General features: G+C 47.1%; 1 pseudogene; it reads right to left on the reverse strand.

Moving 5' to 3' along the window:
* LOC146871398 (SWI/SNF-related matrix-associated actin-dependent regulator of chromatin subfamily D member 2-like) overlaps positions 1–25,569 on the reverse strand; it is a 626,025-nt pseudogene that overhangs the window by 429,906 nt on the left and 170,550 nt on the right.

Genomic DNA, 25,569 nt, shown 5'->3' on the forward strand with positions numbered 1-25,569 from the left:
AGGGGGTACACTCCTAAAATAACCCCTGCTCACCCCCTAGGTAGCTTGGCACGAGCAGACAGGCTTATCTCAGAGGCAGTGTGTAAAGCATTTGTGAACACATACAGTAATCTAGTGACAACACTACAGATGGACACCCCACAGGTTTTATATAAAAAATAAGTACTCTTTATATAGACTTATCACAAGACCACAAACAACAAAAAACCACAATACTGTACTTAAAATGGTAGAAATAGCTTGGTTCTCTTAAGATGGTAAATGTAACACTTTGAGTTCAATGTACCTTTGGATGCGTAACGCTATACAACGAAAGTGTTGCAGGGAAGGTGATGCGTCGGTTCCTTACACGCAAGAACGGTGATGCGTCGGGTTCCTACTGATGCGTAGGGGATGCGTCGGTTCTTCTCGGCGTGGGGAGGTGATGCGTCGGTTTCTTACTGCGCTTCTGTGGCGGTGCGACCCGCAACGCCGTGATGCGATGAAGATCCGGTTCGATGAAACAAAATGGCGTCTTCTTCTTGATGTGACACGATGCATGCACACCCAACGGCCGTGCAGCAACTCAATGATTCTTCTGAGCCGCGACAGGCCCTTCGACACGTTTCTCCGGTGACGCGACGGCGACACTCTTCTCCGGTGATGCGAGGCGCTTTGGCGATGTGATGCGACAGCTGCAGCGGCGACATCCTTCTCCAGTGATGCGACGACAGCGGCTGCGGCAGCGACACGCTTCTTCTTCATGAGTCGAACTTCCAGCTTCTTGCCACACGCAGTCCCTCGGAAGGCCCAGCACAACAGTGGGCAGTTCAAAAGAACTCTTGGGGAGCTGGTTGGTAAAGTCTGTTGTCCCTGAGACTCCAGCAGGAGGCAACCTCTATCTCAAGCCCTTGGAGATCCTTCACAAGTTGATTTGAAAGTAGCACAAAGTCCTTTCTCCTTGCTTTGGAAGTCAGGCAACCACTGCAGGTCAATCCCCCAAACAACACTCAGCTAGGGATAATCTTTTCCTCAGTTTCTCTGGTTCCTCTCCTCAGCGAAGGTTCTTCTTGTTTCCCAAAAGTGATCTAAAGTTCTGGGGTCTGGGTCCCCCCTTTTATACTCATATTCTCTTTGTTCTCTGAAGGCAGAGAGGCCTTTGCCTAGTCCAAACCGGTTCTGGTCAGTCCTGGAGCACTCTGTTTACATGAGTTTCAAAGTGTAGGCCAGGGACATCAGACGCACCACAGGAGGTGGAGCCAGCATTGTGGAGGGAAGGCACAGCCCTATTCAGGTCCCAGGTGCAACTCCTCCCACCCATCTACATGCAGATCTCTCTTTTCAGCCCTGTGCTGACTCACCCTGGCTCCTGGAATCCCCCAGCCCCTGTCACTCAAACTCCAGACAAGGAATACACAACCTAGCAGAGGCAGGCTTTGATAGTTAGGCAAGAAAATACCTACTTTCTAAAAGTGGTATTTTCAAACAAAGAATGTTAAAACCAACTTCACAAGATGTATTTTATCATTCTGAGTTCAGGCATACTAAACTCGAATTTCTACCTAGTTCCCTGAGTCAGTAAGGATTACAAGATGTAATAATCAAACTGCCCATTCTGGCCTATTGGGAACAGGTAGCCTTGCAATAGTGAAAAACGAAAATGGCTGTAATTCACTATCAGGACTTGCCACACACACCAGGGCATGTCCTATCTCATACTTACAATGCACCCTGCCCTTGGGCCTACCACAGGGGTGTCTGATATGAAGAAAAGGGAAGGTTTAGGGACTGGCAAGTGGGTGCACTTGGCCAGTCAGCATGGCAGTACCAGCCTGCACACAGGCTCTGCAATGGCAGACCTGAGACACACTTTTACAGGCTGTTTCTGTGGGTGGCACAACCAGTGCTGCAAGCCCACCAGCAGTATTTGGTTTACAAGCCCTGGGCACACTCGGTGCACTGTACTAGAGTCTGGCACGTAAACCAAATCAGCCAATCATGGAATCACTAATCCATACATCAATTTACCAAAGGGAGCACTTACACTGTGGCACAGTGCCCAAAGCATCTAACACCAGCAAAGCCACATGAGGCAACAGCAGAAAATGGAAGGGAGACCCACGCCAAGGTGCCAGGTGTAACATGTGTCCCCTCCAGCTGAAATGTGGGGGAGAACTACCCTACCTCCTAGGAGTTCTCATCACTAAGGCAGAAAAACCTGGACAGACCATCAGCATTGGCGTGCTCTGTACCAGGGCGGTGTTCCACCGTGAAATCCATCCCCTGTCAGGAAATGGACCACCTCAACAGCTTTGGATTCTCACCCCTCATCTGCATCAACCATCTGAGGGGCCTGAGGTCTGTCTGAACCCAGAAGTGAGTTCCAAACAGGTATGGTCTCAACTTCTTCAGTGCCCAGACCACAGCAAATGCCTCACGTTCAGTAGCACTCCACCTCTGTTCCCATGGAAGTAACCTCCTACTGATGAAGGCTACAGGTTAATCTAGGCCCTCCTCATTTATCTGTGACAAAACAGCCCCCTCACCATGCTCTGAAGCATCTGTTTGAACGATAAACTCTTTTGAGAAGTTCGGTGCCAGGGGCACGGGCGCCATGCACATGGCAGTTTTCAGGGCCTCAAAAGTTTTCTGACAGGTGTCAGTCCAAATCACTCTCTTGGGCTGCTTCCTGGAAGTCAGCTCTGTGAAGGGGGCAACGATGCTGCCATACCCCTTGACAAACCTCTTGTAATACCCGATGAGTCCTAAAAAGGCTCTCACCTCTGTCTGGGTTTTGGGGGGTTCCCAAGCCAGGATGGTCCCAATCTTGGGCTGTAGGGGCACCACCTGGCCGCTCCCAACCTGGTGTCCCAAGTACACCACGGAACCCTGCCCGATCTGGCACTTACTTGCTTTGATCGTAAGGCCTGCTCTCCGCAGCGCCATCAACACTTCCCAGAGGTGGCGCAGATGTTCTTCCCAACTGGTGCTGAACACTGCAATGTCATCCAGGTAGGCAGCACTGAACTCTTCCAGTCCAGCCAACACCTGGTTGACCAACCTCTGAAAGGTGGCAGGGGCATTCTTCATCCCAAAGGGCATAACCTGGAACTGGTAGTGCTCTTCTGGTGTGGAGAATGCTGAACTCTCTCTTGCCCCCTCAGTCAAGGCAGCCTGCCAGTACCCAGACGTTAAGTCAAAAGTGCTGAGGTACTGGGCAGCCCCTAAGCGATCGATGAGCTCATCAGATCTGGGGATGGGGTGCGCGTCAGACCTTGTGACTGAATTGAGACCTTGGTAGTCCACCCAGAATGGAGTTCTGGCATGGCACCCGGTGCGGCAGCCTTTGGGACCAAGACCACTGGGCTGGCCCAAGGACTGTTAGAGGACTCAATCACCCCTAACACAAGCATCTTGGAGACCTCCTCCTTTATGCAAGCTCTCACCCTGTCAGTCACCCTGTAAGTTTTGTGCTTCACAGGAGGACTATCTCCAGTGTCCACATCATGGACGCACTAATCAGTGACACTGGGAATCAGGGAGAACAGATCAGAGAACTGTCCCAGCAACTGGTAACATGCATTCGGTTGCTCAGGGGTCAGGGTGGAAGAGGTTTACACCATCCACTGACCCATCTCGCTCTGTCGCCGACAGGAGGTCAGGAAGAGGCTCAGTCTCCTCCTCCATTCCAGCATCTGTCGCTAAGAGCATGCCCACTTTGGACCTCTCCAAGTGGGGCTTCAGGCAGTTGACATGCAGGACCTGCAAGGGGTTCCTGGGAGACCGCAAGTCCACCAAGTAGGTAACAGGACTTCTGCGCTCCACCACCTCAAATGGTCCAGTCCACTTATCCTGGAGCGCGCAGGACTCCACTGGGGCCATGACCCACACTTTCTGACCAGGCTGAAGCTCCACCAGAGTGGCATTCTGGTAGTATCACCGCTTCATCTTCTCCTGGCTGGCTTCCAGATTCGCCTCAGCGAGTTGCCTGAAACACCTAGTCTGGTTCCTGAAGGCCAGCATGTAGCTATATACATCCTGGGGAGGTTTCTTGGGAGATTGCTCCCAGCTTTCCTTGACCAGACTCAGAGGTCCTCTCACTGGGGGACCATAGAGAAGCTCAAAGGGGTTGAACCCTAGAGATTTCTGTGGCTCCTCATGGTATGCAAAGAGCAGGCATGGTAAGAGGACATCCCACTTACGCCTCATAGGTTCCTTAAGACCCATAATCATGCCTTTTAGGGTTCGGTTAAATCTCTCAACCAACCCATTTCCTTGGGGGTGGTAAGGAGTGGTAACCTGCAGGTTACCCCACACTCCTGCCACAGGGACTTCATATACTTGGAAATGAAGTTTGTACCTCGGTCAGACACTACCTCTCTAGGGAACCCCACGCGGGAGAAAATTCCCTTCAGTTCCCGTCCTACCACGGGGGCCGTCATTGTCCTCAGAGGTATGGCTTCCGGGTACCGGGTGGTATGGTCCACCAAGACCAGGATGAACCTGTTGACCATGGCAGTCTTGGGGCCCAGTGGCCCCACAATGTCAATACCCACCCGTTCAAAGGGGGTGCTGACCACAGGGAATGGCTGGAGAGGAGCCTTTTGCATCCTCCCACTCTTTCCACTTGCCGGGCAAGTCTGACAGTTCCTGCAATGAGTGTCTGAATTGTTGCGCATTTGGGGCCAATAAAAGTGGGTGACAAGCCTCTCAAAGGTCTTGTCCTGCCCCAAATGTCCTGCTTAAGGCACATCATGAGCCAGCCCCAGTATGAAGGCTCTGAAGCGCTGGGGTACCACCAGCACACGGGCTTACCCAGGCTCAGCAAACCCACAAGAGAAGGGCACTTCTTCTGCTCCTCGCAGAACTCCTCCCTAAAGGGTCCTCCTTCCTGCTGCCAATGGGTCAGCTCAGGCAGGTCCCCCAGTTCAGCTACCGGTTCCCCTGTAGGCTCCAGGGCATCCCCCTCAAGGTCTGCCTCCTCCTGGACCGTGGAAACTTCGGGGGCCATTTGATCCACCCTCCAAAATCATTGAAAAATGTACAATCAATACTCAGGCATGTTGATGTAGACGTCTGTATTAGGTCTAATTGCAACTTGTGTATTATTCTGTTTTTCATTTAGAATTTGAATGTCGGGTTCACGTGGAACAAGTTCCATAGCAATGTTGTTTAGTCCTTCATTCCTTACAGATGGCTCTTCAAATGTGATGAGTCTTTCTGTTTGAACTTCTTGGATTGTAGCTAGAGGAGGATGTCTGCTACATCGGAGTCCACTAGGCCTACTGTTAGTGTGGTTTGATTAAGTCAGTTGAGACAAATCTTTTCTTCTTTTTTCCGGCAAGAGGCGGGAGCAGCACAGGTCTTGTTCTGCAAGGATTGGCACAGGTTTTCTGTAAGAGGGTCCAAATTCCTTATTGTCCGCAATTTTCTCTCTGACCAGATCCCCGATTTTTGGGATCCAGACAGGTCTTGCCGTGACTACCTTGACTTCCTCAGTGGCGGTCTGCTTTAGATGGACATTTTTTTGTTTTGTCCTGGATTCTTTTAGATCCTATAAAACAGCCAAACAATAATGGATGTCAAATGGTTTTTCATCCGCCACTGCGCCTTCACAATGAAGATCAGGTACCCACATTCGTATCCCAAGGAGGACCTCATATGAAGTGACACCCACTAGAGAGCTTCTTGGCTGGTTATTTAATGCCCGCTGTACCCCATACAGGTGTGTGACCCAACTACCGCCCTTGCCTAATACCCTAGCTGTTAAAGATTGCTTTAAGTCTTGGTTTTTTCTCTCCACAACAGAATTTCCCTCAGGATGATACGGAGATGAGAACCGCAATGCTACACCCATTCCTTCCATGGCCTCTTTGTAAGCCCGAGAGCTAAACGCAGGGCAGTGGTCATAGTGTAACGTGCTAACTGCGTAGGTACCAATAAAAACTCGCAAATCTTTTATAACAGTTCGAACGTCAGCAGGACGCTGAGGCCAAACCCATAGGAATCTCGAGCATGAATCCACTGCCACCATGATATACTTGTAAGCCCCGTTTGTTTGTAAGGGGCCGCAGTGGTCCAAGTGCACACATGCGAGAGGTTTGTCAGATTTTACTATTGGCGTCTGTGCCGGGCGTGTAACAGTGGAGCCTTTCATCTGCTGGCAGATGTCGCATTTCAAGACATAGTCTTTAGTTTGCTTAGATAACCCTGGCCACCAATAGCGCTGTTTCAGTAAAGAAATAGTCGCTGTAACGCCTGTGTGCGCTAAGCCCAAACCCTCGTGTGCAGCTAATATTAAGCCTTGCCTACGATCCATATTTGATATTACTCTCCAGGATATCTCCCACTCCAGGAATCTGAGCATATGGAATGTTTTGTGCATCTAACTTGTAGGAGTATTTGAGTGGAAATTTTTTAGGTACTGCTGTGCTCCCTTTGCGTGAAGCGAAGACAGCTACCATTATATCTCTGTTTTTTCTCGTTTTAGAACGAGTCAGTGCAGCTATGGAACCCGTGCGAACAGCTCTCTTTGCGGCTTCACCAGCCAATGAATTCCCTTCAACGTGAACGCCATCATGTTGATGACTCAGTGTATAGATCACGTGAGTCCTCGGCAGCTCGGTTTTCAACTCTGCTACCTTTTCCCATAGCATTTTGTGCTTAATTGTGCCACCTTTTGCATCCTCAAATGCGTTTTGTTCCCAATGCTGTAAGTACTCATTGTATGACTGCACACATTAAAAAGTGTGGGGAATTTGTGATCCGTATTTACAAGTGCCAGTATCAGTGCTTTTAATTCTGCCAACTGAGCCGTGCAGTCTCCTAGAGATTGCGTCTTTGTGCAGCTAGGATGGAACTTGCCATCACGCATGCGACCTTTAACGATAGCACATGCCGAAAAATATTGCTGCTTACTTCCTATCGCCGTTTGAGCAGATCCGTCAGTGTAAATAATATATTCATACTGGTCAAGAGGCAAGAATTCATTTGGTAGAGGATATTCTTGTTCATATTGCAGGAATGCTTGTGTTTTTAAACTTGGATCAAGTCTGTATTCAACATCTGTTGCAGTAAGAGAATTAGCCCATTGTATCCATCTTGGATGTAACGCTTTCGCATTCGGGATGCTGGCTTTTGTAACAGCTTCTAAAGCCGGTACCGGAGTTACGACAATAATGCGTTTCCCCTGATCCAGTGCTCTTTCTTTTGCTACAGTAGTCTGAACAGCTGTCAGGATTTTTTTCTGTTGAAGTGAAACGCTTTTCTGCATTTGTGTACAGGTGTGATTTGTATGCGATTGGTACAGTTTCTCCTTCATTGAAGGTTACATAAGTGTACCCGCTTTGACCCGCAATTATCCGGATCACCAAGTGGCGTGCGTTTGTAAGTGTTTGGAAGCAATAATGTCTTCCTGGAGTAAACAAAGAATATTATTATGTTCTTGTGTTAAATCTCTGGCTGAAAAGTCAGGTTTAATTAATTCATAGAAAGGTTTTACCCTTTGTGCATAATCTAAAATGTATGTTCTGCCGAAATTTAGGAATCCTAGTATTGACTGTAAATTTTTGAATGATTTTGGAGGCTGGAGCAGCGCACACTTTTCTAAAAAGTTAGCTGCTAGACATTTGCCTTCACTTGACAGCTCATATCTCAAAAAAAGGACATTGAGGTGGGCTATTTTCAGTTTTTTAATGTTGAATTTGTAGCCCTCTGTGGCAAATCCCATAATAATGGTGCTTAACCTGGTCAAGTGCCTCTCTATGTCGTCGTCTGTCAGATAAATGTTGTAGGAGAGTAGCATCGACTGCATAGTTGCCCCCAACTTTTTGCTGATGTTTTTACTGTTTTATGACACTAGCCTATCTGCTTCTTCTCTAAACTGATGTGAGTACCCTATTTACCTTCCAATTGGATACTGAGGACACCCGACCAGCCCCTTATAGATGGTACCCTAGGTACCCAGGGCATGGGTCCCTCAGAGGCCTACCAGGGGCTGCAGCACTTATTGTGCCACCCCTGGGACAGCCATACCAAATGACACCACCAGACCACTACTGTAGTCTGGGTAAGGTGGTGCTTGTACTCCTTACAGGGATACAGGTATCCTGTATCCCACCTAATACAACACATATATCCTCACAGGTCACCCCTAGAGCAGGCCTTGCTAAACCTGCAAGGCAGGGTGCTGAGATATGTGTGAGGGGGGACCCCTACCTGAGTAGGGCCCCTCTGCAACCTTCGTAAAATCACTACTGGGTTGTTTGTAGTGTAGCCATACCATATACTCTTAACCGCATTATAAGTATATCGCGATAGCGTGATAACTTGAGAATGGCTACACAGAACCATATCGTGTTTGGTTTCAAACATGTGGGAATCATAACCCCAATCCAGCCATGGGACTGAGGGCATGATTCCCCCCTGCTAGAGGGGCGATATGGGAAAAGCTGCAGAATTTAGACACCAATTTAAAAGTGCACGCAAAGTACAAAATGGATGCTACCCGCCACCCACACGACTCTGGCTGCCTGTTGCTGGGCAGAACTCCAGCCACGGCAGCTGGACAATAGGGATCCTGTTGCAGGGAGGTGTTCCCACCTCCCCAGACAGACTATGTGGATTGGAACTGGGTGGGTGCACCATAGGATACCTTTCAGAGTTGCACGTAAGGCTTCTCCAGTGCCTACATTCTGCATACACCGCCTGGAACCAGTTTAGGGGCATCCTGTCCCCTGCCCTGGCGGGAAACACACAAAGGGGAGAGGGTGTAGCCACCCTTTCCCGCCTGACCTCTCATTGGTGGACCCTGATCTGGACACTCCCCTAATCTTTGGATAAAGGTGAATACTGGGTCCCCAGAGCCTCAGATTATTCTTGAACCTCACAGTCTTGACCTTCGACTTGCTGCCGCACAGCTACCTGAAGAAATCTCCCTTGAGGTAAAGGAGTTACCCCCCTGCTTGGCAGGCACCTGAAACACTGCAAGTGACCCGGTTGGAACCTCGCTGCTCCTTCAGACATCGACGACTCTTTCCTACCTTGAGGTGGGTATCCTAGCATCCCAGAGGCCAGTGAGTGTGCACAGCAAAGCTCTGCACCGTGGACCCCGTGGGTGCCGAGATCCCCAATACCCCAGGACACCGGTCACCTCTTGCACAGCACCCGACCCCGACGAGTGGGGAAGTTGTGCTTTGGCCCATTATTGAGCCAAACTCTCAGCAGCATCTGTGCCAAAGATCGATGCCCTATCCCGCTCCGGCGACCCATGGGCGCACCTTTATGCACGCCAAATTGCTGCCTTCCGCGGTCCCTTGTCTCTCGACTTGTGGGCCCTAGCGGAGTACAATCTTCAATTCCAAGAGTTCCCCTGGTTGCTCCAGGCCTGCTCTTCAGTCTCCTTGCTGGAGATCTTGCTCAGACCTTGTGGGTCTGCACAAGTAACTGCTTTGTGTTTCTTGCGTGGGTTGCGGTTTCCAAGGCTTAGTGGATCCAATCTGGACACTAACACCGCAGCGACCCTCATCCTCCGTGGGACAGTCGCCCTCCAGAAGCTGGCCTTCCTTGAAGCCTCCTGGACCCAGTGGCTGACGATCCAAGCTACACCTCTTCCACCTGGAAGCACCCAACATTGAAGGGCTCCTTCTCTTGAGCCTCCTGGTCACTGTGCCGTGACCCAGACTCTGATCCCTCTGCTTTCAGGTTCTTCTCTACAAGATCTACATTTTCATTCTTCACGACGACGCTTGTGGCTAGCAGCAGTTCTTCACGTTTTGCCATTGAAAATCAGCCCGCGACCCGACATCGAAAACGACCTATGCACCCGGCTTCCCTGGGGCAGGTAACAGTGGTACCTTGGTACTCTCGTGGGTGTGGGCCCTTTAAAAGCTTAACTCTAAAGTGTTGAACTTGAACTCCTGCTAGAAGTGTTTTTAAACTTGTAAAATTCAACCGCAACATTCTCCATAGGCTATAATAGAGATCCCGACAGTAACTTCAGTCACTGCACGCGTCTCCCGTGGGTCCCCTTCCTCACTACCTTGGGTGGTTTCACAAGGGGCCAGCGACCCTAAATACCCTATGCATTGTCTGTAGAATTGTCGTGGTTCTTATACCACTTTTTGGACATATGGTTTGTTCCCCCCCCCCGGGGGCCTTGTGATTCCAGTGCTATTTATTGTAACTATCAATGCTTGTTTGAATTGTATCTTCACCTCTAGCCTCATAAAGAGACTAGTGGGGTTATTCCTAGAATAAATACATATATTTTATATATATACCTGTGTGGACTACTCTTTCATTTGGTTATTCAAGAGGTTATCTATGGTAAAACAATAAGCTTAACACTCCTTCAAGACTTAGCCTGAAGGCTGCTCTCCACAGCTACCACTAGGATAGCTTTCTTTAAAGGTTGTCTTTAACCTATCACCTTAAGAGTCAAATTGGACTGGTGCAAGGTGGCCACTATAACTAGTGACCAGCATATGCCAGGCCAACTTCTCACATTGGTGTGCAGCGGTTGGATTCAAGCTTGCCATTGTTTAACCAGATAACAAATTGAATTTCTAAATTGAAAGCCACTTGGTACTAAGCTACATATAAATTTAAGCTTAGAATACAATAAGTTCTACTGAACTTAGGAGTTGTGTGTAGAGGGTTTAGCACACCTTGACTACAACTCAAGAAAGGGTTCAGTAGGCCACACCTAGTGTAGGTAGATACACCAGTACCACTACACTAGAAATGTCTTCAGGTTCAGGAGCCCATAAGGCCCTGGAAGGACCCTCAAGGGTCCCAGTCGACAAGTATGACCACCTCTCTTTTGCAGAGCTTAGGGAGATGTGCACTGCTAGGCAACTGAAGACAAACAAGGGTGCCAACACTCAACGTCTCAGGGAAATCCTGCTCATAGCAGACTTCAAGTAGACTCTAGTGTCTGAAGGGGTAGACAGGTCGGGTGGGCATCCTGCTGAAGAGGACACCCAGGTGGTGGACTCTGATGAGGACCAGGAAGAGGAAGTTGAACTTGACCTGGATGATTCAGACCATTCACAACATGGAGGTGATGACCCAAGAGGCACTCCCTCCATCCCTAATGGGAGAGTGGTGGATCCAAACAGAAGGAACAGATCCCCCTCAGTGGGGTCCAACCATTCTGAGAGATCCAAAAGGACCTCTGCCTCTTCTCAGAGAAGAGAATCCTCCAAGGAGAGGAAATGCAGACTGATCCAGTTTGAGCAGGCTAAACTACAGCTCAGGAGAGAACAGTTAGCATTAGACAGGGAGTCCCTGGAGCTTCAGAAAGCTTCAAGAAAATGGGGTCTAGAGACCCCTGGTGGCAGTAATACCCCTAGAGTTAGAAAGAAAGCTCCTGACAATAGGAACCTACATAAGATTGTGCCCCCCTATCAGTCAGGGGATGATATCCATAAATGGAGCACTGCACTGGAGAGGGCCTGTAAAGTTCAGAGGGTCCCAGTAGAGCAGTGGGCAGCAATCTTATGGCTCTCCTTTGCAGACAAAGGTAGAGACATGCTCCTCTCTGTCAGAGAAGATGATGCAGATGATTATTATATCTTGAGAGATGCTTTGATAGATGGGTTTGGCTTAACCACTGATCAATATAGATTAAAGTTCAGAGACACCCAGAAAGCACAGAATCAAGATTGGGTAGACTTTGTAGATTGTGCTACCAAGGCACTGGAAGGTTGGTTAACTGGCAGCAAAGTAAATGATTACCAAGAATTGTACAATCTCATTATGAGGGAGCAGATCCTTAACAATTGTCAGAATCAGCTCTTACATCAGCACCTGGTGGACTCAGATCTGACCTCTCCCCAAGAATTGGGAAAGAAGGCAGACAAATGGGTCAGAACCAGGATTAAGCAGAAGGTCCAGCCCTTGGGGGATGCAACTAAAAAGGAAGATGCCAAGAGCTCTGAGAAGGGTGGGGAAAAGGGAAAAGACCAGCAGTCTTCAACAGGCCCCTAAAAATCAGCATCTGATAATTACCAAGCTACTAAAGCTAAACAACCAAGGAAGCCATGGTGTAAAGTCTGTAAACAGAAAACCCATTGAACTTCAGATTGTAACAAGGACAAATACTCCACAAGTACCACTACACCTGCCCCTAAGGCACCTGTTCCTCCTAGTTCAGCTATAGGTGGTGGTACACAGAACAAAGGGATAGTAGGGTTGACCCTGGGATCTGGAGAGGACTCTGGCCTAGTCAGAACTCCTACTCAGGCTGTATTAGTTTGTGATGGGGACCTGTCCCTATTTGTGAGTCCCAGTGGCCTGGGCAAATACAAGCAACAGCCTAGAATAAATGGAAGGGAGTCATTAGCTTACAGGGACACAGGGGCCAGTGTCACTATGGTGACTAAAGACCTTGTGGACCCTAGCCAGATCATACTTGGAGAAACTTACCAGGTGACCAATGCAAGCAATGTCAGTACTAACCATGCTCTGGCAGTTGTTAACTTCTCTTGGGAAGGGGTAACTGGCCTAACGAAGGTTGTGGTGAGTGCAGACCTACCAGTAGAATGTTTACTAGGGAATGATTTGGAGAACTCAGCATGGGCTGAGGTGGAGCTAACTACCCATGCAGCGATGCTGGGTATCCCAGCAGAAGTATTTGCCCTGACAAGGTTTAAAGCAATGCTGACACAGCCTGAACAGGCCTTGGATTCTGGAAAAATGGACCAAGGACCTTCCAAGAGGAGGTGTAGCAGGGGTAAGGCAGTGCCTTCCCCCCAGGATCAGTCTGAAGAGACTCTTTTAGCAGAAGAGGACCTGACACCTGAAGAAGGAACTGTCCCAGATGAGCTTGAACCTGATCAGGTTGAGTTCTTGGGGACAGGGGGACCTTCTAGGGCAGACTTGAGCCTGGAGCAGCAGAGCTGCCCCACTCTTGAACCCCTCAGACAGCAAGCTGCTGCTGAGTCTGCCGGGAATGCCAGTGGAACCCATAATATATATTGGGATGATCGACTCCTGTACTCTGAGGGTCGAGACCCCAAGCCTGGTGCAGCCAGGAGGTTGGTCATACCTCAGAAGTTCAGGGGTTTCCTACTCACACTGGCCCATGATATTCCCTTGGCAGGACACCTAGGCCAAAATAAGACTTGGGACAGAATTGTCCCTCACTTTCATTGGCCTCAAATGAGTGAGGACTGTAAGAGTTTCTGTAGCTCTTGCATTACCTGCCAGGCCAGTGGCAAGGCAGGTAAATCCACAAAGGCCCCCCTGATACCACTACCTGTGGCGGGGGTTTCCTTTGAAAGGGTAGGGATCGACATAGTTGGTCCCCTTGACCCACCAACAACATCTGGGCACAGGTTTATTCTGGTGGTAGTGGATCATGCCACCAGATACCCAGAAGCTATTCCCCTTAGGACCATCACAGCTCCTGTGGTGGCAAGGGCCCTCCTGGGAATCTTTTCCAGGGTGGGTTTCCCTAAGGAGGTCTTATCAGACAGAGGTACAAACTTTATGAGTAGTAACCTCAAAGCAATGTGAAAAGAGTGTGGTGTCAACTACAGGTTCACCACTCCCTATCATCCTCAATGCAATGGGCTTGTTGAGAGATTCAACAAGACCCTTAAGGGTATGATCAAAGGGCTCCCAGAAAAGCTTAGGCGAAAATGGGATGTTCTTCTGCCCTGCCTTCTCTTTGCATACAGGGAGGTGCCACAGAAGGGGGTTGGTTACAGCCCTTTTGAACTTTTGTTTGGTCACCCTGTTAGAGGGCCACTCTGTCTAGTGAAAGAGGGATGGGAGTTACCTCTCAAACCCCCTAAACAGGATATTGTGGACTATGTACTTGGTCTCCGCTCCCGGATGGCTGAGTATATGAAGAAGGCGACTAAAAACCTTGAGGCAAGCCAGGAACTGAAAAAGCCTGGCATGACCAAAAGGCTGTTCTGGTGGTGTACCAGCCAGGACAGAAGGTATGGGTGTTGGAGCCAGTGGCCCCAGCAGCCCTCCAGGACAAATGGAGTGGACCCCATACCATTTTGGAAAAGAAGGGAGAGGTCACCTACTTGGTGGACCTTGGCACTCCCGGAAGTCCCCATAGGGTACTTCATGTAAACAGATTACAGCCATATGTGTACAGGGCTGACATGGGCTTGCTCATGGCAACAGATGAGGGACAGGAGGAAGAGAGTAACCCTCTCCCAGACCTGCTCTCTCACAACCCTGATGATGGGTCAGTTGATGGAGTAGCCTTGGCAGGCAGCCTCACTGCTCAGCAACAGTCTGACTGCAGACAAGTTCTACAGTCATTCAGGCATCTGTTTTCACTGACTCCAAGTCAGACCTCCTGGTGCACTCATGAAGTGGACACTGGGGACAGTCTGCCTGTGAAGAATACGATCTACAGGCAACCTGACCATGTCAGGGACTGCATAAGGACAGAAGTCCAAAAGATGTTGGAATTGGGAGTAATTGAGCCCTCAGATAGCCCCTGGGCTAGCCCAGTAGTCCTTGTACCAAAACCTCACACCCAAGACGGTAAGAGAGAGATGAGGTTCTGTGTTGACTACAGAGGACTCAATGCAGTCACTAGGACTGATGCACATCCCATTCCCAGAGCAGATGAGCTCATAGATAAATTGGCCTCAGCCAAGTATCTGAGCACATTTGATCTGACAGCAGGCTACTGGCAGATAAGGTTAGCGGAATCTGCAAAAGCCAAAACAGCATTCTCTACCCCTGGTGGGCATTATCAATTTATTGTGATGCCCTTTGGTTTGAAGAATGCACCTGCCACTTTTCAAAGGTTGGTGAACCAAGTCCTCTCAGGTCTGGATGACTTTAGTGCAGCATATCTAGATGATATTGCTGTCTTTAGCTCCACCTGGGAGGATCACCTGATCCACCTGAGGGAAGTTTTGGAAGCCCTGCAAAAAGCAAGACTCACTATCAAGGCTACTAAGTGCCAGATAGGGCAGAGTCAGGTTGTGTACCTGGGCCACCTTGTAGGTGGATGCCTGGTTCAACCACTACAGAGCAAAATCCAGACCATCATGGACTGGGTTGCTCCAACCACCCAGACTCAGGTCCGAGCTTTCTTAGGCCTGACTGGTTATTACAGAAGATTTGTCAAGGGATATGGATCCATTGTGACCCCCTTAAATGACTTAACCTCTAAGAGGATGCCCAAGAAAGTTCAGTGGACTGTCAGCTGTCAGAAAGCTTTTGATGACCTAAAACAGGCTCCAAAGCCTCAACTACTCCAAATAATTCATAGTTCAAACTGATGCTTCTGAGGTGGGGGTAGGTGCTGTATTATCACAACTGAATGAAGAGGGCCAGGAGCAACCAGTAGCTTTTATTAGCAGAAGGTTGACCCCCAGAGAGAAACGTTGGTCAGCTATAGAATGGGAGGCCTTTGCTGTGGTCTGGGCCTTGAAGAAGCTGAGGCCATACTTGTTTGGCACTCACTTCATTGTTCAAACCGACCATAAGCCCCTCCTATGGCTAAAACAGATGAAAGGTGAAAACCCCAAATTACTCAGGTGGTCCATTTCCCTACAGGGGATGAACTATACAGTGGAACATAGACCTGGGAGCAACCATGCCAATGCAGATGGCCTCTCCAGATATTTCCACTTAGAACATGAAGACTCAACTGGTCAAAATTAGTTTAATGTCCCTGCGTTTGGGGGGGGGGTTATGTAGGAGAGTAGCATCGACTGCATAGTTGCCCCCAACTATTGCTGATGTTTTGACTGTTTTATGACACTAGCCAGGCTGTGGCCCTGCTATCCAGGACCCCAGCCTATCTGCTTCTTCTCTAAACTGATGTGAGTACCCTAGGTACCTTCCAATTGGATACTGAGGACACCCGACCAGCCCCTTGTAGATGGTACCCTAGGTACCCAGGGCATGGGTCCCTCAGAGGCCTACCAGGGGCTGCAGCACTTATTGTGCCACCCCTGGGACAGCCATACCAAATGATACCACCAGACCACTACTGTAGTCTGGGTAAGGTGGTGCTTGCACTCCTTACAGGGATACAGGTATCTTGTATCCCACTTAATACAACACATATATCCTCATAGGTCACCCCTAGAGCAGGCCTTGCTAATCCTACAAGGCAGGGTGCTGAGATATGTCTGAGGGGGGGACCCCTACCTGAGTAGGGCCCCTCTGCAACCTTCGTAAAATCCCTACTGGGTTGTTTGTAGTGTAGCCATACCATATACTCTTAACCGCATTATAAGTATATCGCGATAGCGTGATAACTTGAGAATGGCTACACAGAACCATATCGTGTTTGGTGTCAAACATGTAGGAATCATACCCCCAATCCAGCCATGGGACTGAGGGCATGATTTCCCCCTGCTAGAGGGGCGATATGGGAAAGCGGCAGAATTTAGACACCAATTTAAAAGTGCACGCGAAGTACAAAATGGATGCTACCCGCCACCCACACGACTCTGGCTGCCTGTTGCTGGGCAGAACTCCAGCCACAGCAGCTGGACAATAGGGATCCTGTTGCAGGGAGGTGTTCCCACCTCCCCAGACAGACTATGTGGATTGAAACTGGGTGGGTGCACCATAGGATACCTTTCAGAGTTGCACGTAAGGCTTCTCCAGTGCCTACATTCTGCATACACCGCCTGGAACCAGTTTAGGGGCATCCTGTCCCCTGCCCTGGTGGGAAACACACAAAGTGGAGAGGGTGTAGCCACCCTTTCCCGCCTGACCTCTCATTGGTGGACCCTGATCTGGACACTCCCCTAATCTTTGGATAAAGGTGAATACTGGGTCCCCAGAGCCTCAGATTATTCTTGAACTTCACAGTCTTGACCTTCAACTTGCTGCCGCACAGCTACCTGAAGAAATCTCCCTTGGGGTAAAGGACTTACCCCCCCCTGCTTGGCAGGCACCTGAAACACTGCAAGTGACCCGGTTGAAACCTCGCTGCTCCTTCGGACATCGATGACTCTTTCCTACCTTGAGGTGGGTTTCCTAGCATCCCAGAGGCCAGTGAGTGTGCACAGCAAAGCTCTGCACCGTGGACCCCGTGGGTGCCGAGATCCCCAATACCCCAGGACACCAGCCACCTCTTGCACAGCACCCGACCCCGACAAGTGGGGAAGTTGTGCTTTGGCCCATTATTGAGCCAAGGTCTCAGCAGCATCTGTGCCAAAGATCGACGCCCTAGCCCGCTCCGGCGATTCGTGGGCGCACCTTTACGCACGTCAAATTGCTACCTTCCACGGTCCCTTGTCTCTCAACTTGTGGGCCCTAGCGGAGGACAATCTTCGATTCCAAGAGTTCCCCTGGTTGCTCCAGGCCTGATCTTCAGTCTCCTTGCTGGAGACCTCGCTCAGACCTTGTGGGTCTGCACCAGTAGCTGCTTTGTGTTTCTTGCGTGGGTTGCGGTTGCCAAGGCTTAGTGGATCCAATCCGGACACTAACACCGCAGCGACCCTCATCCTTTGTGGGACAGTCGCCCTCCAGAAGCTGGCCTTCCTTGAAGCCTCCTGGACCCCGTGGCTGATGATTTTAAACTTGTAAAATTCAACCACGACATTCTCCATAGGCTATAATAGAGATCCCGACAGTAACTTCAGTCACTGCACGCGTCTCCCGTGGGTCCCCTTCCTCACTACCTTGGGTGGTTTCACAAGGGGCCAGCAACCCTAAATGCCCTAGGCATTGTCTGTAGAATTGTCGTGGTTCTTATACCACTTTTTTGATATATGGTTTGGTCTCCCCCGGGGCCTTGTGATTCCAGTGCTATTTATTGTAACTATCAATACTTGTTTGAATTGTATCTTCACCTCTAGCGTCATAAAGAGACTAGTGGGATTATTCCTAGAATAAATACATATATTTTATATATATTCCTGTGTGGACTACTCTTTCATTTGGTTATTCAAGAGGTTATCTATGGTAAAACAATAAGCTTAACACTCCTTCAAGACTTAGCCTGAAGGCTGCTCTCCACAGCTACCACTAGGATAGCTTTCTTTAAAGGTTGTCTTTAACCTATCACCTTAAGAGTCGAATTGGACTGGTGCAAGGTGGCCACTATAACTAGTGACCAGCATATGCCAGGCCAACTTCTCACAAATATCATCCACATAGGACAACACTTCTTCATCAAATTTTGGTAGTAACTCTGTTACTCTTGCAGAAAATACCCTGGGGCTATTTTTGTACCTTTGGGCGAGTCGACAAAATTGTCGTTGAGACCCTAACGCACTGAAGGCTGTTAGATACCTGCTTTCAGGCGCTATATTTTGGCAGAAAAATCCATTTGAGATATAAAGTGTGGTTTTGTATTTTTTGCGCACAATGTTATTCATTAATGAGGCACTGTGTGCATTTTGGACAGCAAATGTCTTTGTGCATGAGTTTAATGGTCTGTAATCTAAAACTAGACGATATATATTGTCAGGTTTAGCTACAGGAAACAAAGGATTGTTCATTGGAGAGGTACATTTTTCAATGACCTCTTGGTATTCAAGTTGATCTAAGATCTACCTGACCTGTTTTTTTGCTTTTTGCTTTATTGGGTATTGCCTCTGAGCATTAGGTGAAACTTTTAATGGAATCACTTGGGGGCATATTATCAAGCCAGGCGATAAAATTATCGCCGCTTTAGCAGCAGAAAACTGCAGCTAAAACGGCGTTAATGGGCTTGATAATATGCTCTATGGAATTCCAATTGAAGTCCATGTTAGATGTCCATCACATTTAACATGGGCTTTAAGTGGAATTCCATAGATCATATTATCAAGCCCATTATCGCCGTTTTAGCTGCAGTTTTCTGCCGCTAAAGCGGCGATAATTTTATCGCCTGGCTTGATAATATGCCCCTTGGTAGGTTGAGTTCTCATCCCACCCTGCGTGATTTTTGTACAATGCCGGGGCTTGGGCTACTGCACACTCCTGTGCATATGTATGTTTAAGGTGAACAGGAAAGTGGTTGGAAAATGCAGGAAAAATTATATTTTCTCCCCTAGGGCACTCTATTACGAATGCAGGCGGCCAATCTTGTTGTGCTAACAGGATGTTATAACCAGATGATAAGTTCTTCCAAAAAAGACATTTGACTTTCCTGGGCTTGTCCCCCTCCATCTGAAGTGTTATTTCAAATAACTTATGTGGGACGCTAACCCTGGTGTCTGGTGTTTCCACTGTGATGTAATCATTCAACTCCGCTGTCACCAGAAATTCCTTCAGGTTCAGGCGAGCTCTTGTTACTTCTGCCGCACTGTCTAGCATCGTCAGAGCTCCTTCCCCGTTCAGAAGTTGTGTCCTCAGAATTCTGGGCATGTCTGATTTTCAGACCAGCAACTTTCTTTTTCTTAAAGTGAGGTTTTGGATTTTGCTTATCTTCTTTTTTTGAAATAAAGTCTTGAGCGCGCTATTTGTCTCTGGACTGTGTGCGCTCCTCTCTGTGTTCTGACTGTCCTTCTCTTTCAGAGCCTTTTTTCAAGCCCTGAAAGGAACGAGAGGAACGTGTATCAGTATCCTGATATCTGTCAGGTTTCCTAATATTATCCCTATTTCTGAGCTTCTATCTCTTTTAAGAGTGCTCCTGTTGAGGAGACCTACCTCGGGACTGAGATCTCTTATCTTTAGAGTTTTCTTTTTTATTATCCCACTTCTTTTTAGAAGAAGTAGGTACCTGTTTAAAAGTGTTCTTCTCAGGACTGCTCTGTAGTTGAGGTTTTAAAGCTTTTCCACCCCAAACTAGCGCTGCCTAATTCTGCATACGCAGTGTCAATTATTTTGGGTAGTTCATTCTCCTGTTCCAATTGAGAGAACTCCCTTACGCGTTGGCGGATTGCCACTGATGCTGCTTCCCCTTTAATGTTAGCTAGTATTATGTATGGCTGATACCTGGTCATAGTTGTTTAACAAGTTCATCCCTAAGTTCAGGGCAGGTTCTGCTCCATAGTCGTTTTGTATTTGTCTTAATACATCTGGTACTACTGCTAATGAAGGAATACCATGAGTTCTGGTATATATGGCAGCAAAGACTGTACCCCAAGAAGTGCAATCCTCTAACTGTGGTGTAATCCCCATGGGAAAACAGATTTTTAACATTCTGTGTTTTTCAAATGGTGTGGTATTTGGGAATACTGCTTCTAACTGGGTTATTTTCTGAGCTAGCCAGAAAGGAATTTGTTCACGTCTTGTGGGCACTTTGCCCATTACCACGTGTAATGTTTGTGGAGTAATTATAGTACCTGAGCTCTGTGTAGGAGCTGCAGTAGGTGTAATTACTGTAGGTTGGACCGCTAGAATCCTCAAGACAAAGTGTGTCATGTTTCTGTAGAGTTTTATCAACTCGTTGTGTTGAACAAGTAGTTCATCCTGTGGCATTGTGTCAATGTCTGGATGTGGTGCATAGGTTGCTAATATCGGCCATGTTGCCCCTGGAATCCCTAAAGGACCAAGCCTTGCTCTTGTTTTTATGTGGTGTAGGGCGCCATTAAACCAGAAAATATGTTCATGGAAAGTAAGCGGAATCTCAGTCTCCTCAAAAGGAGTGTGGACTCTTGGAATGTCATCATGAATGTAAAGTTTTTGTTACAGCATCGGGTGCTGAGAATATAACCCATGAGTAGAATACGCCTGTTTTGAAATCTTCGTGCGCCTCTATCAAAAATATTACTACACCTCCTCTGGGTTGTAACCCATGTTTGAGTAGTTTTACTGTTATAGTTTCTCTTACTTTGGGTGCAATTTCTATTGCATCTGCATCGACCTCACCAGACTGATTCAGTCCCGGAGCTAGATGATTTAAATCTCCCCCTTGTTCAACCATTGTGTTTAGAACACGGAATGACTGTTTTAAGGAAGTTATGTGAAGGTTTTTATGCAAAGGTTGTATGTACAATTTTGGGAATATTGTCCTTTCAAGCTTGATTAACCAACAGCCAATACATAGGATATCTTGCCTACTCAGCTGTGGCAGAGTTTTTTGCCCACTTACTCCAGACGTCTCTGGGTTTTGTAAGTAGGGTCTCTGAGAATAAGCATGACTGGGCTACTCAGATTCTACTGTTGAGTAAATGCGCCATCAATATACCATGTTGGGCGCCATGTAGTGTAGTCCTAATAGTACCCTGTCATGCAGGACCTACGCTGTTTACAGCTAACATATACTGTAGGTCTGGTGGCGGACTGACTTCGTGCACCCTCGCCACATATGTTAGCCTATGGTTTGCATTAGCTTGCTCGCAGTGCCACTAGAATCTCCTGCTATCAGAGAGATTCGTTTTTGGCAACCTCAGAACACAATAACCTCAGACTTGGGGAAACAATATACTACTTTTCACCCAGTCACTCGTGCTTGCTTGTTTTGCTCTCAGAGAGATACAGAGAAGAAACAGTCGAGCGTTTTTTACAATAAGAATTTATTGTACCGTAGTTCTTCTCATGTAGAATAAGTGCGCTGTTACAACTGTAACACAGTAGCAGAGATATAGAACCAGCAGTACAGTGAATAAAAAGGAATAGTATTGTTCTACCATTTTGCAATAGTCACGAACATATACATGAACATGAAATGCATTTATAAAAATAAAGTGCGTACTCCTAAGATGCCTAACTAGTTGTACCTAAGGGTACCTAGCATGTGAGTAGGTGCTACAGAGCCTAAGCGTCTATGAGCCAAAAATCTCGCTAGGATTGAGTCGAACCCCCATACCTGAATAGTGAGAGTGTGGGACTTCGTCCTGGACTTGAGCTGGACACCCCGTAAGGGATCGTCAGACCACTGCTAGCTGGAACGATGGCATGCCGGAGCGGCAGCATCTCTGGTCAGTGTGTCGGTCTTGAAGTCTCGGTTCCCTCCTGCCTTCTGATAGCAAGAGTTGCTGTATTTATACAGTCTATGTACGTGTGTTACCCATTGTTCAGTATGAGGATGACATTGGGGATTAAACCTTGTGCGTCAATGGCAGAGGTGAAGTATGCCTCCTGGAGAGTGTACTCATCAATTATTCATATGTGCTAAGGATGACGTCTTAGCAATATCGATTGGGAAAAACCCACCCTCGGCATGGAACTAGGTGAAAGGTTTAGTACATAAAGGGCTACAGTCCTTATAAGGCGTGATGTCCCTATAAGGCATTCTGTCCTTATATGGAGTTATGTCCTTATAAGGCTCGTTCGTATGAAATAACGGGGGCTGATGTTGGAAAAGTGTACAATGTTCCCTGGACCTATATTAGGGTACCGATATGAAATATAACAATACAGGAGTCAACAAGTGTGTGTTTCTAGGTCAATAGCTACCATGGATCTAGCATTGTAGTTTAGGAAGGAGTTTTGAAAATGATGGAGGTTTCATAGATTGGGAAAGATGATCCTATATGTAGCTTCACTGCAGCTCTGTTGGTGACCTAATGAAAGGCAACAATATAGTCTACTAGTGAAATGCGGTGAAGCGGAGATACTGGTGATGTAGTGGACATGGCACTCACATCTGAAGAAGGTCTTCAAGAAGAGGAACATGACTTTGATCATCGTGATGACAAAGACTCCCTCTCCCTAGAACGACAAAAGTGGTGATGCTTCTTTTTTCTCACAGACTCATCACCTGAAGAAGGATGGTGGGAACTTTTCTTCGTGATCTCTTAGTGTCATCTCCATGGAGAGGAAGAGTGATAGATTGTAGAGACATGAGGTAGCACAAAAGCTGGGGCCACCAGAGCCGCATGGACATAGTAGTTAAACCCTTAAAGGGTCCCGTATGGTTTGTGTTGTATTCTGCTACTGGGGTGGGCCAGAGCTCTTTAGTAGAGGGCTGTTGCTCCAGAGAAGAAGGCACATGGAGAACTAGTCTCCAAGTTCTGTCCTTCTCACAAGAGGCCAGCTTGTTGCCCCTTAGGGTCACAGAGTTGCTGCTGGACCTGTCGTAGATTGATGCCCTCATCATCACCCCAACAGCAAAAAGACAGCAGAAGCCATGGAAAAAGTTCACAAAACCCTCGCTTTTGACTGTCTCTAAGTTGAATGTCGGTGTTGAATGCCACGTCGCCTAAGGAAAATGCCTTAACATAGAGTGCTTCAACTTCGAACAGGAGTGTAAATGCCAGCAACATGTGGCACCATCTGAGGGCCCTCAGTGGGGACGGGGGTCTGACCTGGTCAAAACAAGAACAGGAAAAGAGGTTGAAAGCTCTATCGCCAACTGCAGATAGTGGACTACAAGGCTAATCACCCTACTTCACTCTGTTTTGCCTTTAGACAACCTTCCTACTGCATACGAGGCACCTGTATGGCAAGTCTGAGCATATCTTGAACCTCATACTGGAGTGAAAATCTAGAAGGCAGGTGACACACGCATCACATTTGTTCTTTCAAGACTTCTTTCGTCCACAAGAAGGGCATGCATCAAAGAGAGCCAGCATGGTGGTGCAGAAGACAGAGGTGAGGATGCACACCTCAGTAAAAAATCAGTAACAAAGTGAATGTGACAATATAAAACATCATGTGGAACAAAAAATAGCATTTAGATTTTCAGCAAAACTAAGTCTTAAATAGTAGTGTGTGTTCAGGGATCCTCACTTACGGGGTTAGACCCTGCACTACATGATGGGAAGGCTGGTTGCCTTAGAATTAGTGCTGAGAAAGGGAACCCCCTCTGAAGAATAATAAGATCTGGGAGAAAAGGGGGAAAAATACAATAACCAAACTAACAAGACACCTCCAACTTGACCTCTATCACTTTAAACAAGGGCAATAACTGCTCCAAAAGGGCTACTACACAAAACAGTTCTAAAACATGTTATGTTTCTGATCAACCGTCTTTTATTTCACATATGTACTTATTTCTTTTATTTTATTAACATGTGCAAAACACAGAATTCTTTCAAAACAATAATTTTTTAACGACATATATTTGTTTAATGTGTATTATTTTTCTTTGTTGACATATGTCTAAAATATACTATAATGTTGTGCAGACATATAATAACCAACAGTGAATCCCTATCTACATAATGACAATAAAACATTGACTCAAAAGTACATTACATACATTTATAACCACACCATTTAAAGTAACAATCAACCTACATACACATATACAGTCCGGTCAGAAGGAAAGATGTTTGTCGGTTTTCTTGACCCTGCCGTGGACTGAGCGCATGCAACGTGGTCGACGCGCTCTTCGGTGGTAAAATCCTTATACAGACCACCTTCTTCAGGACATTCTTGTTTCAAACAAAAATCATCTAATCGTAGGGGTACATAAGGAATCTTTATAAGGGGCGTTGCTGGCTATGCAGTCACTCACATTGGTTTTCCAGCTTGCAAAATGTGTAGTTCTATTGTAACTACGCCTCAAACAAGACCTAAGGTGACTCTTATTAGAGAATAATTTATCCTCATAATATTATGGCTCTTCACTGATAAGGGCAATGTGGCAATACTGAAGGCTACTATAACAATAATTGCCTAAAAATGCCTCATCGCTTTGGTGTCTTTTACTTTCCAAGCGTCATATCAATGGGGTCGTTGGTCTACGCAGATCTTATAAATAGACCCCTCTGCACAGCTCAAACCGCAACTCTGCCAACAAGCATTCTTGCCTTAGAATTAGTTACAGGTTCAAAGTAAATTTAGCACTATATCTGCTTTGCCTATTAGAGATCCAGCTTTCTTTTTACTGCGGACATTAAAAAAGGGTTTTATTCAGTGGTGTTTTTAAATGAGCTAATGTTAATTGTTTTTTAAAACTAGAAAAAAAGGAGAATATGAAGAGCATGTTGCTCTATATAGGGCAGATTTCTTCTTAAACTTCAAATCATTTGACAAAATGGTGTACTGTGGATCCTGTGCATGCAGGGGTATTTTACTTCTGTTTGTTGATATCAGAGAGAATCCTTTGACAGCAAATAGGTTGTGTTCTTCTGCTTACAAGACATTTAACTTATGTTTAAATAAAAAACCTTCTGTTAAACAAAAACACAGTGAAAGTGTAGTTATGGTTACTAAGCAAAACAAAAAAACTGAAATACAGCAGTCATGGTGATCTGTTTCAGCTACAGGGAAACAACAATATTCCAGAGCATCTTTCCTAGAACTGCCCAGCTGACTTGTTCCAACTGGACCTGCCTTGGAACCTTGGAACCCTGCTGCTGGCCTCGGCTGGAGTGAGTTCTAACCCCAAAGTGGTGCTACTCCCCCCCGCCCCAAGGTCTTGGATCTTCGGCTGGTGTTAACAGTCTACTCCTTCTGACCAAATTGCAAAAGCTGGGACTTAGAAACTTTTTGCCACCTTTTCAAAGAGAATAGGCGGGAGATAGGGATAGCCCTCGTCATTTAATCACCAGTCAAAATCAACTTCATGGTTTGCCCTGCTGAATGAGATCTGACTTCCAGGAAAAGTTTCAGAGGCCAGATGGCCTCAACAATGGCAGAAAAATTCAAGATACTGCTGCTTAAGAAGTGTTACATAGTTTCAAGTGCCTACAGGTTACATTTGGTGGAAGCATTCTTCATTAAAATAAAACTGGTTCACCTAGTTGTGAAGGTTTAGAAGACACTAGAAGCAAAAGGCTACTCATCTATAAACAACTTGCTTTTGCATGTTTATTATCA

Source organism: Triturus cristatus, chromosome 1_1 (genome assembly GCF_964204655.1).
Source record: "Triturus cristatus chromosome 1_1, aTriCri1.1, whole genome shotgun sequence".
Classification (NCBI taxonomy): domain Eukaryota; kingdom Metazoa; phylum Chordata; class Amphibia; order Caudata; family Salamandridae; genus Triturus; species Triturus cristatus.